Here is a 19,329-nt window from a genome sequence, read left to right as displayed (position 1 = left end):
GTCCGCACCCAGGATCCGAACCAGCGAAACCCTGGGCTGCCGAACAGGAGCACGCGAAACTAAACATTTGGGCACAGGGCCAGCCCCAGCATGTGTTATTTTAACTAGGTCTGGCTGAATGGGATGTGTCTTGAACATAACATCTTTAAGATTAACTGTCATAATTGGTGAGCATCTCCACCATCTATGAACACAGTTCTTTTTACCTGACAAAACTGTCATTCAATAACAAGACAGTCTCTTATTTTACCAGAAAGACTCAAGTAATTCATTAATTAAAGAAAAAAAATGTATAGAGAGACCTGCATCGTCACTTTGTTTAAAACCAATAAAACAAGTCTTTTCTGACAAGTTCCCCTGCATGAACAGCTAAATTGAAAATCTAGCAGTATTACTTTAAGCAGCCTTCATGGTTAGATGAAAGTGAAAGCGGAGTTAACAGCCAATAAACAGACTTCATGATTGAACAATATGAGTAAAAGTACAAAGTTAATAGCCAAAGCTACATGAACTAAGTTGATGATAATAAAAAACACCCAGGATATCAATATTAGAATAATGGCAAGCCATGCTTACTCTGATCCTTTATGGTCCATAAAGCCTACAGACATATTAAGTCTTAATTATTTCAGAATTAAACTACTCTTGAATATCTCTCTCAAACCTCAGGCCTTTAAAATTCCTATCACATAGCTTTTAGATACATAGATTCAAGAATTGTCAGTCTGAAGCAGAACTCTGCAGCAAAGAATAAATAGTTCCATCACCAAAAGGTATCTGGATCACATCTCAACTAGTACAAACTCAGTCACTTATACATTGCTGATACGTTTCCTTTGGACCGTTATATAACACAAGGCAACTCATTATGCTGATAACTCCTGCCTACTCAAAAGTTTTATCATTTATGCTCATGAATGCTACATGGACATGAACTGCTGCAGAGTAAGGTCCTAGAGAACCCACCAAAACTATGGAATTTTAGGGGGCCAACCCCGTAGCCAAGTGGTTAAGTTCGTGTGCTCTGCTTCGACAGGCCAGGATTTGTCAGTTTGGATCCTGAGTGCGAACCTACACACCACTCATCAGGCCATGCTGTGGCGGTATCCCACAAAGAAGAACTAGAATGACTTACAACTAGGATATACAACTATGTTCTGGGGTTTGGGGGAGAAAGAAAAAAAAGAGGAAGACTGGCAACAGGTGTTAGCACAGGGCCAATGTTCCTCATCCAAAAAGAAATATAGGGGCTGGGCCCATGGTCGAGTGATTAAGTTCGTGCGCTCCACTGCAGGTGGCCCAGTGTTTCGTTGGTTCGAATCCTGGGCGCGGACATGACACTGCTCATCAAACCACGCTGAGGCAGTGTCCCACATGCCACAACTAGAAGGACCCACAATGAAGAATATACAACTATGTACTGGGGGGCTTTGGGGAGAAAAAGGAAAAAAATAAAATCTTTAAAAAAAAATAAATATATAGGAAGGATTCTCAGTAAAACCCTGAGGCATTACCGTTCAGGTGAATTGTTAAAAAAAAAAAGAAAGAAAAATTATGAAATATTTAAAAAATGAATCATAAGAAAAATGGACCATAGACCTAAATGTAAAATGCAAAACTATAAAACTCCTAAAAGATAACATAGGAGAAAAGGTAGGTGACCTTGGGTTTGGTGATGACTTCTTCTGAAGAACACTCAAAGCATGATACATGAAAAAGAATTTGTGGGCCGGCCTGGTAGTGCAGCGGTTAAGTTCGCACATTCTGCTTCTTGGCAGCCCGGGGTTCGCCGGTTCCAGTCCCGGGTGCAGGCATGGCACTGCTTGGCAAAAGCCATGCTGTGGTAGGCGTCCCACATATAAAGTAGGGGAAGATGAGCATGGATGTTAGCTCAGGGCCAGTCCTTCCTCAGCAAAAAGAGAAGGACTGGTAGTAGTTAGCTCAGGGCTAATCCTCCTCAAAAAAAAAACAAAAATAAAAATAAATTTGTAAGTTGGACTTTGTTAAAATTAAACCTTCTGATTTGCAAAATACACTGTTAAGAGAATGAAAAGACAAATTACAAAGAGAAAATATTTGCAAAACACATATCTGATAAAGGACTGGTATCCAAAATATATAAAGAACTCTTAAAACTCAACAACAAGAAAATGAACAACTGGATTTTAAAAATGGGCAAAAAAAATATGAACAGACACCTCACCAAAGAGGATATACAGTGGCAAATAAGAGTATGAAAAGATGCTCAACATCACATCATTAGAGAATTGCAAATTAAAACAAGATACTACTACACACGGATTGAAACGCCCAAAATCCAAAACACTGATGACACAAAATGCTGAGAAGGATGTGGAGTAACAGGAACTCTTATTCATTGTTAGTGGGAATGGAAAATGGTACAGCCCCTCTGGAAGACGGTTTGGCAGCTTCTTACAAAATTAAACATACTCTTACCATCTAATCCAGCAATCATGCTCTTTTGGTATTTACCCAAATGAGCTGAAAACTTACATCCATGCAAAAACCTGCACATGAATGTTTATAGCAACTTTATTTATATTTGTCAAAACTTGGAAGAAACCAAGATATTCTTCAATAGGTGAATGGATAAATAAATTGTGGTACATCCATATACTGGAATATTATTAAGCAATAAAAAGAAATGAGCTATCAGAGATCTGCTGTACAACACTGTGCCTATATATTTAACAATACTACATTGTACCCTTAAAAATTTGTTAAGACGGTAAATATAATGTTAAGTCTTCTTACCATAATAAAATACAAAATGAGCTATTAGGGGGCCTGCCGAGTGCTTGGTGGTTGAGTTCACACACTCTGCTTCAGCAGCCCAGGGTTCACAGGTTCAGACCCTGGGCTTGGACCTACACACCACTCATCAAGCCATGCTGTAGTGGCATCCCACGTACAAAATAGAGGAAGACTGGCATGGATGCTAGCTCAGGGATAATCTTCCTCAAGCAAAAAGAGGAATATTGGCAACAGATGTTAGCTCAGGACCAATCTTCCCCACCAAAAAAAAAAAAAAAAAAAAAAAAGAGCTAGCAAGCCATGAAAAGATGTGGAGAAACCTTAAATGTATATCGCTATGTGAAAGAAGCCAATCTGAAAAGGTTACAAACTGTATGATTCCAATTATATGACACTCTGGAAAAGGCAAAACAAACTATGGACAATGTAAAAAGATCAACAGTTGCCATGGGTCTGGGGGAAGAAAAAAATAGGTGAAGCAGAGGAAACTTTTAGGCCAGGGAAACTATTCTGTATGATACTGTAATGGAGGATACACGTCATTACGCATCATCTGTCAAAACCCAGAGAAGGTACACCACCAAGAATGAATGAACCCCAATGTAAACTCGGGACTTTAGTTAATAATAATGTATCAATACTGGCTCATCAATTTTAACAAATATATCCAGTAATGCAAGGTTTAATAGGGGAAACTAGAAGGGTCAGGGGAGGAGGCAATATTTGGGAACTCTCTGTACTTTCCAATCAATTTTTTAGTAAACCCAAAACTGCTCAAAAAGAAAGGAAAAAAAGAGCCTCTGCACACTGAAACAATCTTTATTATTCTTTATTCACTACTGTACCACCTCACTACCACCACCAGCCTCACTAATACCACTAACACCTCAAACTATAATACATTCTCACCACTTACAGTGTGATCTGTAGACTAACAGGATCAGCATCACCTCACAGATTATCAGAAATGCTAAATTTTGGGCCCCACTCTGAACCTTCAGAACCAGAATCTCTACTGTAACAAGATCCTATGATTTATATGTACACTAAAATCTGAGAAGCCCCAATCTAGAGCGGCAGTTCCAGTGCCAGCGACACAGAGCGAGGGGGAGAGAAATCAGAGGGCTCCCAAGGTGAAGTCTTATAAGGAGACACCCACTGACCTCTCAAGGTGAACCAGATTTAAACCAAGGCCCAAAGTGCCCACAACCCCAGGGGATGATACGGAAGCCTGCCTTAGTGGCAAAAGAACCAAAACTTTCTGAGAAATTATGGCCACAGAATACCCGTCATGTGCATTGGCACCCAGGGTTCTCATAATCTGGATAAGCCAAGGACCCTCAAATTGTGAACATAGTTTGAGATAATCAACAACTGGTAATGTCACAGAATACTTGACAGAAATGAACACCAAGGATAACTTCACAAAAGCAACAATGTAAGCCAGAAGATAATGGAATGATAAATTAACTATGTGAAAGAAAATAAAAGCAAACATACATTCTACCTCCAGAAAAAGTATTTTTCAAGGATGAGAGAAAAATATACACATATGTATACATACAAGCTTTCTCTGGGGACAATGTCTTTGCCACCGTTTAGATTCTCAAAAGGATCTATACCCAAAAATATTAAGAACCACCTATTTACAAAGATCTTAAGGGTCATTCAACCTAACCACCTTCTTAATATCTCTACAACACTACCCGGGCTCTGCTTTAACATGAAACTCACTATCTTCTAAGAAGTGCCATTCCACTTTTCTCTTTAACTTCTACTTGATGGTTCTAGTTTTGCCAAGGCATCAAAACACAAAATCTAAACCCTCTTCCACTTGCCAGATCTTGTACCTTGAAAATAGCTGCCCCCACCTACTTCTTCTCCAAGTGAAACATCTTTAACTCCTTAAATAGAGCCTCAAATCATTTGATTTCTACTTTTATCACAAACCAGATTGTTTCACTCTGGATAGGCTCTAGATTATTCATGTCTCTGAAAATGTGGTTCTTAAAACTGAACACAATACTTAAGGTATGAAGTATTATGTTCCTCTCTAAGGGTCCTTATAGTTTTAATCCTAAGAATCTATACTCTTTATGCTTCTGACTGCCCGAATAAATCCATTTCCCCATTACTGTCTCAAAGTCAACAAAGAAGCATTCGAAGAACTGTTTTAAAGAATATTGAAATGATAAATATCCAGCTCTACTAATTAAAAATTTATGAAAAAGACTTGAATCCTTGATTATGACTCAATTCAACAAAGCACCTTTGAACTACTTAAGGCATTCATTTGAATCCACTCAGTCATTCAGATCTCTGCACAATTTGTATAGCATTTACAGTCGAGATCATGACAATCATGACACTGTTATTAAAATAGCGTGTGTCATTTCTTCTATTTTACAACTTTTAAAAATCACCTGCAGCATTTATCACAGTGCTATACACCTATAATATACATAAATCTGTAGTATTAAACCGAACTTAGTAAAAAGAATGCTAGAAATTAAAGTTCAAGTCCTACTCAGCTAAAATTTGGTATGTGACCTCACAGAAAACAATTATTCTGGGCCCCAAAGTAGTTCCATGAGCCCATGAATTTCACGTTTCATAGCCAATTTACTATATGGTCCAATGAAACTTAGAGGCGATGCAATTTCCATTGAAAACACCAACAGACCACCAATTCTATATACACCAAAATTATTCTTTGATTTGGATCACTAGGCAATATCTTATTAGCATTTAAAGGGTACCCATCCCAGTCACACACCTTAATTCTCACAAGCTGGAGAGGTAGGTATTATCAGCATTCTGATTTTGTAAACAAAGAAACAGATTCATTGATTTGCCCCAGACTTCATAGCTATTATGTGATAGAGTTGGGACCTGAACCTTGGTCTTTTGACACCTGGTCCAGTGCTGTTACTGCCATAATAGAATTGTCTGCCACTAATAACTGTAGTTTGTTAATTTTGACAAGTCTACCTCAGACTCTTAGACCAACTCACTGTTGAAGGGCATCCCTGTCCCTGACTGATGAACTGAGCTGGCTGGTTTGCCCCTGAGGCATCTCAATAAGCCTCAGCTACACTAAACATATAAAATTGTTCAGAACATCCTTCAAACATTTCTTTCGTCCCTGTTATTAACGTTACCCCCATTTTAGCTTGCTGAACAACAGCTTGCTTTGATTACTAGGTATACAACTATGCAAAACTGATGTCACTGTTTAAGAAAATCAGATGTGATTAAAATAGTGAGATTTTTCCATTTTTAACCTACTAAATTAGCAATTTTTTAATGGATGTTTTTATGATAATTTTTTAAACGATAATTCTCACTGCTAACAAGGGTATGATGAGATGGGCTTTGATAAGAATGTACAAACTGGGGCCAGCCCTGTGGCCGAGAGGTTAAGTTTGTGCGCTCCGCTTTGGTAGCCCAGGATTTCACCAGTTCGGATCCTGGGCATGGACATGGCACCGCTCATCAAGCCATGCTGAGGTGGCATCCACATGCCACACCTAGAAGGACCCACAACTAAAAATATACAACTATGTACCAGGGGGCTTTGGGGAGAAAAAGGAAAAATGAAATCTTAAAAAAAAAATACTAAAAACCACTGAAAGGGTGAATTTTATGGTATGGAAATTATATCCCAATAACTGTCAAAAAAAAAAAAGAGAATCTGGGTGGTGGGAGGGCAAAAGGGGTAAAGGGGGACATTTGAATGGTGACAGAAGGCAACTAGACTCTTGGTGGTGAAGACAGTGTAGTCCCTACAGAAGTGAAAATATAACAATGTATTCCTGAAATTTACATAGTGCTATAAACCAGTTATCTCAATAAAAAGAGAATCTATCACAATAAAAATCTGAAATGTAAACACAGCCTTATGCACAAAAATAGCCAAAAATGAAAAAAAAGTCTATATGCAATAAGTACATCAAACTCTGTTCATATGATGCAATATTATGTAGTCATTAAAGATTATCTTTACAAACAGCTTTTAATAACATAGGAAATTATGCTATCATAAATTTTTTAAAAGCAACAGAAAAAACTATTTATTAGCAGGAATATCTAAGTAAAAAATGTATACATGTAGAAGAAAAAGACTAAGCGGATGTGCTGAATTATTAAAGTGCTTGTCTCTGGGAGATAAGTTTTCAAATGATTATTTTTGTCTTGACACTTCTCTATATTTTCCAATTTTCCCATGTTCCTCAATGAACAAGTATGTTTTTTACAAAAAAATTGATCATTTAGAAAAAGACACATGGAGGATTTCTAATGCTGTGTGTTCACTCTCACTTTTTTACAGATCTTCATTCCTATGTCTAGAGACGGCTACTATACAGATCAGCATTCTCCTACAAGCTGGACTGGTTCATCTGTTTTCCCCACCTCCCAATCTGAGTACCACAAAATGCTAAATAAGAGGGTTCAGCAAAGTTCTTCACGTTTACAATGCCAACAAAAGTCTGAAGCTGGTAGAGGCCAGTCTCTTTCAGACCCAAAATGTTGTAATAGATGCGACAGTGTCACTATAAAAAAAGTTGCATGTCTCATTACTCACAAGCTTAAATGAACATTCTCTTATGAACTCCAGGACATTTAATGATTTTTTTAGAACGGAAATTAAGAATGAGGCAGACAACCTGCCAAAAATATCAAATCTCTAGCTCTTAACTAAAAGTTTACAGGAAATACATGGGGGACCAAGAAACAAGTTGAATACCATCACCAAGATGCAAGCAGCAAAATCCAGCATATGAAAAGTTCTACAGGACAAATGACAGTTTTTTCAATATACAAATTGCAAGGAAAAAAAGAGGAAAGGAGATCCTGTTAAAGGAGACTTAAGAGACATATCAACCAAACGAAGACCTTATTTGAATCCTATTCGAACTGACCAGCCACAAAAGACATTTATAAGATAGTAAGGAAAATCTGAACGTTAACTGGGTATTTTTGTCATATTTTGGGGTTCTCTATGATACTGTGATTATATTTAAAAGATAAGTACTATCTTTTAAGATACATCCTAAAATATTTGCAGATGAGCTGATGTCTCGGATTGCCTTCAAAATAATCCAGTAAAGAAGGGTAGGGGAGTAGATATGGATATAGATGAGTCAAAATCAGCCACAGATTGGTAATTACTGAAGAAAATGCTGGACACTTGGGGTTCGTTTCATTATACTAATCTCAACTCCTGTGATGCATCTGAAATTTTTCATAATAAAAAGCTTCAAAGAAAAAAAAGAACGAGGAACACAAAAATGACTATTATGAAATCAAACACAATGATAGGACAATGTAACTGTGAGAAGTTTGGGAAATATGGACTTCAAATAATGACCTAAAAAGTTTCCCTATGAGCAGGCAAACTTATACATGGACACTACCAGATCACATCCTAGAGCTTAATAAGAAGGACTGAATAATACACGTACATCACATACCCCTATATTTCTCTACTAGTGCTGAAAAATGCATTGGAGAAGGCACGATTACTCTTGATTTACTCAACCACAGAACAATGCAGTCTGTGGCTACTTCCACAAGTTCCTAATTTGGCCTAGCCACCACAGTTACCTTGTTGCTGATGGGATTGAATTTTTTATAACAAATATAGAAATTTTCAGAGACCCCAGAATTTACACATATTATTCACCCCCACCTTCAGAATGGCCAATCTACTACACTGAGAATCCATTCTTCAAGAAATCGTTTTATTATCTGATTAAAAGAGAACTGTGAATTCTTTACTCATCCTCTTTTTAAAGAATAGGATGCTTTTTAAAAGTATTTCTTGGGGCCAGCCTTGGTGGCCTAGTGGTTAAATTCAGCATGCTCCACTTCAGTGGTCTGGGTTTTGTTCCCAGGTGCTGACCCATACCACTCACTGGCAGCCATGCTGTGGTGGTGAGCCACATACAAAATAGAGGAAGACTGGCACAGATGTTAGCTCAGAGCAAATCTTCTTCAGCAAAAAAAAAAGAAAAAAGAAAAGTGTTTCTTCATATCTGGTAATGAAACGTAGACAGAAAAATAACAAAAGAACAAGTCCGATCCTGCCCTTTAACAGCAAATGTTTTGTTTCCCCTGTCTGTGATTTAGTAAAGAGAGAAAAAAAAAAATGAGTGAACTTGAGTTTACCCAAGAAAATATGTGAACACAGAATTAAGAGCCAACATGGCCAATCACATTACCATAAGTACTCCTAGATTCATGACAGAACTATTCTGTGAATGAGGACAGAATACATTTCCCTAAAGAAATAACACATAAAATCAAATTAAGGTTCCTATTCGAACACATGGAAGTTTATGATCCAAAGTATTCTGAATTCCAGAAACAAAGGATAATTAGGGACAAGAGGTATAGAGTAGCAGAGGTAGAAGTGAGAAGAATTAACTTTCCCAGACCTCAGGAAACATTTTACAATAGGTAAAAAATAGTCTTACAATACTCCACTTCCCTTCTGCGCCATTTTCTGTGGCATTATGCTACACTTTCGACTACAACGGCATCTTTACCCCAGCATTAACTGAATATACATTTGGCAGTAGGGAAAGAAAAACGAAATAAAAGACACAATCTCTGCCTTCAAGAGGATCTCAGTCCAATGCAAAGGCATACATAATTAAAAAACATGGAAATCTGAAAGAATACACACACACACACACACACAAGTATTAGAGCTAATAAACAAGTTCAGCAAGGTTGCAGAACACGAGATCAATATACAAAAATCACTTGCATTTCTATGCGGTAGTAATCAACAATCTGAAAACGATATTAAGAAAACAAATCTTTTTTTTTTTTTTAAAGATTAGCACCTGATCTAACATCTGTTGCCAATCTTCTTTTTATTTATTCTTTTTCTTCTTCTTCTTCTCCCCAAAGCACCCAGGTACATAGTTGTATATTCTAGTTGTAGGTCCTTCCGGTTGTGCTATGTGGGACGCTGCCTCAGCATGGCCTGATGAGCAGTGCCATGTCCGTACCTAGGATCCGAACCAGTGAAACCCCGGGCTGTCAAAGTGGAGCGCACAAACTTAACCACTCAGAGAGCACAAACTTAAGCACTCGGCCACAGGGCTGGCCACAGGGCTGGCCCCAAGAAAACGATTCTATTTAAAATAGCACCAAAAAGAATAAAGTGCTTAGGAATAAAACTTAACCAAAAAAGTGCAAGACTTGTATATTGAAAACCATCAAACACTGTTGAAAGAAACTAAAGAAGACACAGATAAATGGAAAGACATTCCATGTTCATGGATTGGAATACTTAACATTGTTAAGATGGCAATACTCTCCAAATTGATCTACAGATTCAATGCAGTCCTTATCAAAATTCCAACTGCCTTTCTGCAGAAATTGACAAGCTGATCCTAAAATTTACACGGAAATGCATGGGATCCAGAATAGTTAAAACAATCTTGCAAAGAAGAACAAAGTTGGAGGACTCACACTTGCCAATTCCAAAACATACTCAAAGCCACAGTAATCAAGACAGTGTGATACTAGCATAAGGATAGACAAGTAGGTCAATGGAATAGAACTGAGAGTTCAGAAGTAAACCCATACATCTAAGATCAATAATTTTCAACATGAGTGCCAAGACAATTCAATGGAAAAAGAAAAGTCTTTTCATCAAATGGTGCACGAAAACTGAATATCCACATGCAAAAAAATAAAATAAATTTGGATTCCTACCTTATACCATATAAGAAAATTAACTCAAAATGGATCAAAAACCTAAACGTAACAAGTAAAACTATAAAACTCTTAAAAGAAAGATAGGTAGAAATCTTTGTGATCTTGGAGTAGGCAACAGTTTCTTAGATGTAACACCTAAAGCACAAGCAACGAAGGAAAAACAGATAAACTGGACCTCATCGAAATCAGAAACTTTTGTGCTTCAAAGGATACTACCAAGAAAGTGAAACGACAAGACAATTCACAGAATGCAGAATATATCTGCAAATCGTATATCTGACAAGAGATCTGTATCTAGAATATATAAAGAACTCTTACAATTCAATAATAAAAACAACCTAATTAAATATGGGCAAAGAATCTGAGTACACAGTCCTCCAAAGAAGATATACAAACAGCCAATAAGCACATCAGTCATCAGGGAAATCAAAATCACAAGGAGATATCACTTCACACCCACTAGGATAGAATCAAAAAAACATATAACAACAAATGTTTATGAAGATGTGGAAAAGTTGGAACTCTCATATACTGCTAATAGGAATATAAAATGGTGTAGCCACTTTTGAAAACATTCTGGCAGTTCCTCAAAAGGTTAAACATACGGGCTGGCCCCATGGCCGAGTGGTTAAGTTCCCACACTCCACCTCGGTAGCCCAGGGTTTCACCAGTTCGGATCCTGGGCGCAGACATGGCACTACTCATCAGGCCATGTTGAGGCGGCATCCCACATGCCACAACTGGAAGGACCCACAACTAAAATATACAACTATGTACTGGGAGGATTTGGGGAGAAAAAGCAATAAAACAAAAAAGAAGAAGACTGGCAACAGTTGTTAGCTCAGGTGCCAATCTTTAAAAAAAAAAAAAAAAAAGGTTATACATAGAGTAACCATATAACCCAGTAACTACACTCCTAGGTATATACCCAAGAGAAATAAAAACATATGTTCACACAAAAACTTGTACACAAATGTTCACAGAAGCATTATTCATAATAGCTAAAAAGTGGAAACAACCTACTGATGACAGAATAAACAAAATGTGGTATACCCATACAATGGTGTATATTATTCAGCCATAGAAAGGAATGAAGTACTAATATATACTACGACATGGGTGAACCTTGAAAACATTATGCAAAGAGAAAAAAGCCAGATACAAAAGGCCATATATTACATGATTCCATTTATATGGTATGTCCAGAATAGGCAAACCCATAGACAGAAAGTAGATTAGTGGTTGCCAGGGGTTGGGGAATGGGAAGTGATTGCCAATGGGTTTGGGATGTCTTTTGAGGATGATGAAAATGTTCTGGAATTAGATAGTGGTGCTGGCTGCACAATGCTGCGAATATACCAAAAATCACAATGACTTGTATGCTTTAAAATGGTGCATTTTATGGTGTGTGAATTATATCTTAATTTTTCTTTAAATAAGGAAAGACATATACCCAAAGATATATATTGGTGAAAACACCAAAGAGTACTTAACCCAGACAGGGTAGAAAGTGGTCAGAAAGGCTTTCCAAAGGTGACACCTGAGCTGATAGTAAGGGAAATAAGTCTGTAAGTCTGCCTTATCCCCTATCCCCTGCCCCTCCCCAGTCCTCCCTAAACTCAGAAATCACTTCTCTGTCACCCAAAGGAACACTTACTTTCCAATACAAATTATTTCAATAAAAATATAGTCTACCTATAAGAAAACGACAGAGAGCTCTCTTGAATCCTCCCAATGAGTTTCTATTCCTAAAAGAGAAAATGGGTTAACCCAAATGAATACCTGATTGAGACTTTCAGACAGTTTAACAAAAATAGAGCTCGGAAAGAAGAGTCACTATAGGAAGTAACCTTTCCTAAGGGTCTCTATCCTCCACTTCCACTCACCATCTATCCCCAATCTCCCCTAAATTTTTCCATTTTCCTTCTCTTAAACTTTAAGTTTTTCCACAGCAGTCTCAACATGAGGGGGAGGGCGGGGTGGGGGCAGGGAGGGTGTGACCAGGATTGTAATAATGAGATAGAAGATATAACTATTTTATCTATGAATCATTTGTAAGTCAGAACCTATACTCTGTCATAATAAAATAGAATCATATAACGTAACTTCAATCAATAATCAGTAACTCTAAAGCAGCACTGATGGAAACTATCGTAAGCTCCCCAAGGGCAGGGATCATTTTGAATTCTTTAATCACTTCACTTTCCAAGGCCTACTACAGTATCCAGATCAGATCCTACCTGACAAACTGACTAACTACAGCATGTCCACAGGATGATGCCCAATATAGAAAAAGGTTTAGAAACACCATTTCATAAGAAGTGGCTGGGAGAAAAAAACTGTTTAGTCTGGAAAAGAAAAAACTTAAGTGGGACAAAATAACTGTTATTGAATAGCTGTAAAGTGGAGACTGAAACTTATAGGAAATAACTGTAGACAGCAAAATTAGAACCAATGAATAAAAACTGCAGGGAGGAAGGTGTGAGATCATCACAAGGGAAATCTGTCTAAAATGACAAATTTGCAAACCAAGACTTGATAGCCACCAGCTTGAAGTTCCTATCTTGGGGAACACCTGCATACAGGGCTGGAGAAATCACTTACATTGTGTGAAAAACTGCACTAGATCATCTCTAAGATCTCTTCCAATTCTACAATTCTACAAGTAGGAAAAATTCCAGAAAAGGAATTATTTTTGCTCTCAACACTGCCAAAAGTTAAAAAAAAAATCTAAAAACCAGGAACTTCTTTAATTAAAAGGAGTAATCCCACCAAGAAAGGACAAAGGTTAGTCAAGACACTTCATATGAAGACTGCTCCGCTTGGGATCAAGCATAGCACTGGGAGTGAGAATAGGTCATCAACTCCAGCTACAGTCACTCACTTCCTGTTTGGCCAGGGGCAAATGACTTCACCTCTCCAACTGAGCTGAAAAATAGTAATTTAAAATACCAATATTAAAGGAGTATCATTTAAATTAACAACTGCAAAATGCTTTGGAAATTTTCTTTATGTGACAATTAAAACTGCATTTTCCTACCTTTACACATATACGAGGGTTGAAGAATTAGGTAAATCTATTATAAATAACAAGAGCTAAGTTTCTCACTATCAGAGAAAGAAGTTACAAATAAGCAAGGAGAGGAATGCTAGAATAAACTTTGTGGTGCTGGATTAGAGTCAGAGAGACCAGTATAAACTCACGTTTATATTTATATACAGATAGATACAGAAATAAACACAGCTGTGAGTGTATGAACATGCGTTTCCTAGCTCTGTCCCCTAAGAGGGCCCAGAAGAAATGATTAACCAGTAGCAATGAGTACACCTAGTTCATTTAGAAACCAGATCTTTGTTTCTAAATATTTTTCTCCAATAAAAGAAACAAGGGCTCCTTAGAGGAATGGAATGGCTGATTCCAGGGCTGGAACAGGGAAAATACAAGATGAGACCGGAGCATCTTGCAGCGCCAGAAAATTAAAAAGTGCTCCAAAAGGGAGGGACGGGGGGGGGGGGGGGGGGGGGACAACGACACAACACATGTCAAAGAACATAGGTGCCAAATGGCCAGAGTTGGAAGAATCTGAGCAACAAAATATAGTATTAGATTATACTCTGAAGAATAAAATAAATATCTATGGATCCATACTGATATAAATGACTGAACAAATAAATGAGGGGAAAGGTACAAATCTTCCCTACAGAAGAATTCCGAATAATAAATGTAGAAGGAATGAAGGAAATAGAAAACTACCGCTAGAGTAACACAATAATAATTGCTGCTACAGGCAAATTTCCCCGATGAATGTTTAGCGGATAACATTTTAAGGAAAAATCAGATCTGTGTGCAGCCTCACAGAATCTCCCCTAAAACATTTATTAATTACTGAGGGTGATTTTAACATATGCTCACAAATTCTTTACTACTCATCCCTTCAGGAGGTGGAGCTTAATTCCCTCCCCCTGGAGAGTGGGCTTGACTTGGTGACTCATTTCTAGCTTCTAACAATTAAAGTAAGAAAACGGGAAAATAGTCACTTTAGTGAAACCAGGAAGACACTACCTTAATCAAGTTCTCAAAGTTACCATCAGTAATAAGTCATATTGATATCAGGCACCCCCGGATAAGAGAGAGGAGGTGACCGGAAGAGCATACCATCTCTATGGTATTCCTCCCTAAAATGCATAACCTCAGGCTAATCATGAGGAAACATCAGAAAACCCAAAGTGGGGAACATTCTACAAATAACCGACCACTACTCTTCAAAGGTGTCAAGGAGAGAAAGGTAAGGCAAGACAAGGAAACTGTCACAGATTAGAGGAAACTAAGGAAACAGAACATCTAAATGCAATGTGGTGTCAATCCTGGATTGGAGCCTGTAATAGAAAAAGGGCATCAGTGTGGAAAAACTAAGGAAATCAGAGGAAACTACATAGTTTAGTTAATAACATTAAACTAATACTGATCGTTTAATTTTGATAAATGTATCATGGTTATATGTTAAAGATGAAGGGTATACGGAAATTCTGTACTATCTTTACAACCCATCTGTAAATCTAAAATTACTTCAAAATAAAAGATTTTTTTAAAACTTCACTTTCTTTGCATGGTCAGAAAGAAAGCGAGGAAAAGTTATAAATAAATTTTAAAAGATATTTAAATACATGCAAACTACTAAGATGTGTTTTATGGTGAGAAGATTAACTTTTTTAATCTATCAAGAATCACAAAAGTAAGTTGGGCTGACTTTCAAGCTTAAAATTTCAATGACACACAAAACAGTTCCCATAAGGTCTGCAGTGAGAGATTAGCCCAGAAACCTCTAAGAAAGTATCCCTTGATCCCTCATATATATCCGTTTCCTTTATCCCCTTTCTTGACCCTAACTGTCCTCAACACACTCACTCCTTAGCAATACGTCTACAGTAACCTGGTTCTAACAGTGCCATTTAGAAGGACAAACTGAAATCAGTGATATTTACTCAGTTTCCTTTTTAAACCGACCAAATCAAATGAACCACCAAGATAATGTCCACTGGGTCAAAATGTTCCTTTGATTTTCTTGCATTTTAAAGAAAAATGAAGCCTACTCATGCTTCTTTTAAAAGACTGACACCTGAGCTAACAACTGTTGCCAATCTTCTTTTTTTTTTCCTCCTTCTTCTCCCCAAAGCCCCCACCACATAGTTGTATCTTCTAGTTGTGAGTGCCTCTGGTTGTGGCATGTGGGATGCTGCCTCAGCATGACCTGATGAGCAGTGCTGTGTCCACCCTCAGGATCTGAACCAACGAAACCCTGGGCCTCGGAAGCGGAGCGCATGGACGTGACCACTCGGCCACGGGCTCGTGCCCCTACCCGTGCTTAATATTAAAAAAAAGAAAAGCGGGGCTGGCCCCGTGGCCGAGTGGTTAAGTTCGCGCGCTCCGCTGCAGGCGGCCCAGTGTTTCGTTGGTTCGAATCCTGGGCGGGGACATGGCACTGCTCATCAAACCACGCTGAGGCAGCGTCCCATATGCTACAACTAGAAGGACCCACGATGAAGAATATACAACTATGTACTGGGGGGCTTTGGGGAGAAAAATAAAAAAAATAAAATCTTTAAAAAAAAAAAAAAAAAGAAAAGCGATGCCAAAAATTCTAAGTGTCAACAGCAAAAGTTTACAGAGCCAAAGGATGGATAACCAAATTCAGAAACAAGATTAGGAAAAAGAACAAGACACTGAGATCAGGAAGAACCACCTCTCTGACTAAAGCCAAGCCACCTATCTTGATGCAGGTGAGGGGTTCAAACCACACAAGCCCCTTCACATAACGGAACACTCATTCCCACCCCCATCCTATAACAAAAAGAAAAACCACACGCCAGTATCTCCCTGCTCTCAAGCCATTGTGAGCAAGCCTGAGAAATGTGTCCTACTCTCCCCTGAAAGCCATATTAGGTAATTAATAAAAGTTTTCATACCCTTGAAAAAAATGAAAAAACAAAAACAAAGCTAAGCCACCTAAACATAAGAAAATCCAGGTGATTCCTTCACTGTCAGCAAAAAAAAAAAAAGGAAAAATGACTTTTTATACATAATGTAAACTTATTTGGAAATTTGGAAATTTTAATACAGGTAAACATGCTAGGATGACAAATATATGAAGAGATGACTTAAAAAACAACTGAGACAGAGTGGGAAAATGTGTTAAGAATCTCCCCAGCACTGTCAAACATTAGTATGTGTGTTCGCACAATAGGGAAAGAAGGGAGACTCACAATTCCTGCTTCTGTAACTTGATTAAAACATCCCCTAAGAACATCCAGTGCCCTTAGTTCCAATTCTATAATCAACTGCCTTCTTATTACTGATATGGCTGCCCAGAAACAAAGGAGGCGTCCTGGCCAGTGAATAACTAATTCCAATTGTGTACATGGCACTTAATACTTTCAATGTAAATAAATTGGTATTTGGTCTATCAGCCTCTGGTGAGTTTACTTTGCATGAATAAATTCTCAAGCACTTGAATCACCCTTGTGTGAACCAAAAATTTTTAGTTTCTGAAATACTGTGTGGGTGTCAGAGTGACCTTGGTGTGGATGCCACTTATCTGTGTGACCTCTTATTCCTGTCAGTCTCCATTTCCTCATCTGTAAATAAATACCTACAACTAGTGCCTAGAAGATAGCAAGTACTCAGAAAGTGATAGCTTTATTATTTTTAAGCCAAATTTGAAAGCAAGAGTATAAGTGAGGTAAAAACATTTCATTTGAAAAGAAGTACTATGGACCGTCAAACCACATCAATTTAAGAAACCCTCTGAAAAGAGACTGAAGAAAGCTGAGAAAAGTTAAAAAGTTCCAAGTACCCCCTGCACTCTACAGATGGATGGAGTCTCTTGCTTAGCAACTCTAATGTTGTCTACCAAACACTCAGCCTGTAATAGTTAGAGCATGACAACTGTTCACTCTAAATCCATGTGCTCAGCTTGGATTCAGGACTGATTTATAAAAATAGCTGCTGCTGCTGCTCTTTGAATCCCTTTGAGCCGATGACTGGGCAGTGTTACCCTATAGGCCAAGAGCAGCTGTATTCCCTCACCACACCCATTTCTCTGCCTACCCAGCCGAGCTGACGGCATTCCCCTCCCATCTCTGCAGCACACTATTCTCCCTCTTCCTGGGCTGAGTGAGCAAATTACAAGCACAAATATCCCCTGATGCAATGCCACAACCATCCCTGGGAAAGAGCAGAGGCAGTTGCCAAAAGCGCAGCAGCAGGGAAATAGGCGGGAGGCAAACACAGAGCAAGAAACACTGCAATGCCATGTAGCCAGGGAGAGGGAAACGAGAGGCCCTGGGGAGCAAAACTGTAACTGGACCAGAGGAGGGAAAGGAGAAAAGGGGGTTTCCAGGAGAAAGCTGGGTAACACTAAACTCCCCGAGAAGCACCTTTGACCCTGGGTCTGGATCCTAAAACACAAACTTAAGCGTAATCACTGTCTCCTCCCAAAAGCAGCAAATGAATCTAATTTACACGTTCCCGGATGGAAGCAAAACCCACTACACTCCCCCACCGGCCAATTTCACTAAAGAAGAGCTCAGGCAACACACCAGCGAAGAATCTGGCCCATGTGCTAAATAAACCACAATCTCTGTTCTGGGTAACGTTTCCAACTGCCCCTCCTGGTTCCTGCCCCTTTCCTCCCATCCCCACCCTTACTGAAACCCCTTCGCACTCCCGCAGCCAGACACACGCCTAGTCCCCACACAGCGCCAGGGCCGACGCAGGCAGAGAGCCCGGGCTGGGGCCCGGTTCTCCAGACCACCCCTCAGCCCCTCCCATAACCCGAGTGGGCACCCTCTCTAAGGTTCGCCTCAGCCCCACCTCAACGGAGCCCCCAAAAGCCTCACAGAATGATCTCTGAGTTCTCCCGCTCCCCCGAGCCCCTCCCAGGGCCCCAGACTGCAGCCGACCCTCGCTCCCCGGGCTCAGCCCCATCCCCAGCCCGAGGCATGCCGCTCGGCCCAACGCTCCAGACCCCCGAAGCCGGACCTCTCAGCCCGCCACGCCCCGGCGCGCGGGCCCCCAGATCACGCCTTGAAGACTAGGAAGATCACGCCCCCAGGCCTCCCGCCCGGTCGCCCCCGCGTCCCGCAAGCTGGCGGCCACCGCCCTTCCCCGCCGCAGGCGGGCCCTGTGGGGTCCCGGCGGCCGCCGGGCGAGGCTCGGGCAGCCCCGGGACAGCGGGAAAGCCGCCCCTCCGACTGGGCCCCGCCTGCGGCTGCACCTACCCGCCGCCGCCGCGCCGGAGCCGGAGCCGGAGGGAGCCGGGAGAGGGCCGGGAGGAGCCGGGAGAGGTCGGGAGGAGCCTGGAGCCAGCAAGCAAGCCCGAGGGGCGGGGCGCAGGGAGGCGGCCGCTTCCTCGTCGCCCTCTTGAGGGCCGGCGCGAGGGAGGGGCGCCGCCACCGCCTATCCCGCGGGCGCCGCGGCTCCCGCCAATAAGCGCGGCGACGGGGCGGGCGGAGGGCTGCGGCGGACCAATGAGCGCTGACCCCACCGCCTCGACCTCGCGGTGATAGCGGCGCGAGTGGAGGGCCGTTGGGGGCAAAGTACGCAGGGGGCTGCAGGATCCCGCCTCCCGCCGGCTGACGCCGAAGCGGCCGGGGGCAGGTTGACCGCCCCTGCTGCACTGTGATGGTCGTCCCTTCCTTTTAGAACTTGGGTGCTTGGAGTAGGAAGGATGTGGGCGGCCGGGCACACGCGGCCGGGCCCGGGTCTCCCCGCCGGCGGGCCCTTGGGCTCTGTGATGTAACCTGGGCGGGGCGCGGGGC

The 19,329-nt window shown here is 40.4% G+C and overlaps 1 protein-coding gene across 44 annotated transcripts in view; it reads right to left on the bottom strand.

Moving 5' to 3' along the window:
- The window catches only part of MAP4 (microtubule associated protein 4), a 186,869-nt gene extending 167,540 nt beyond the window's left edge, over positions 1-19,329 (bottom strand). For 24 of the 44 annotated variants that reach the window (XM_070237734.1, XM_070237737.1, XM_070237740.1 and 21 more), the window contains exon 1: positions 18,790-19,303. The gene's annotated coding sequence lies outside the window, so the exon portion shown is untranslated. Of the gene's footprint in view, positions 1-18,789 lie in introns of all 44 variants that reach the window. The other 20 variants (XM_070237760.1, XM_070237761.1, XM_070237776.1 and 17 more) reach the window with 7 other exon arrangements.

Source organism: Equus caballus, chromosome 16 (assembly GCF_041296265.1).
Source record: "Equus caballus isolate H_3958 breed thoroughbred chromosome 16, TB-T2T, whole genome shotgun sequence".
Classification (NCBI taxonomy): domain Eukaryota; kingdom Metazoa; phylum Chordata; class Mammalia; order Perissodactyla; family Equidae; genus Equus; species Equus caballus.
Note: the sequence above shows the minus strand (reverse complement) of the source record. Positions and strands in the feature narration are given on the sequence as shown.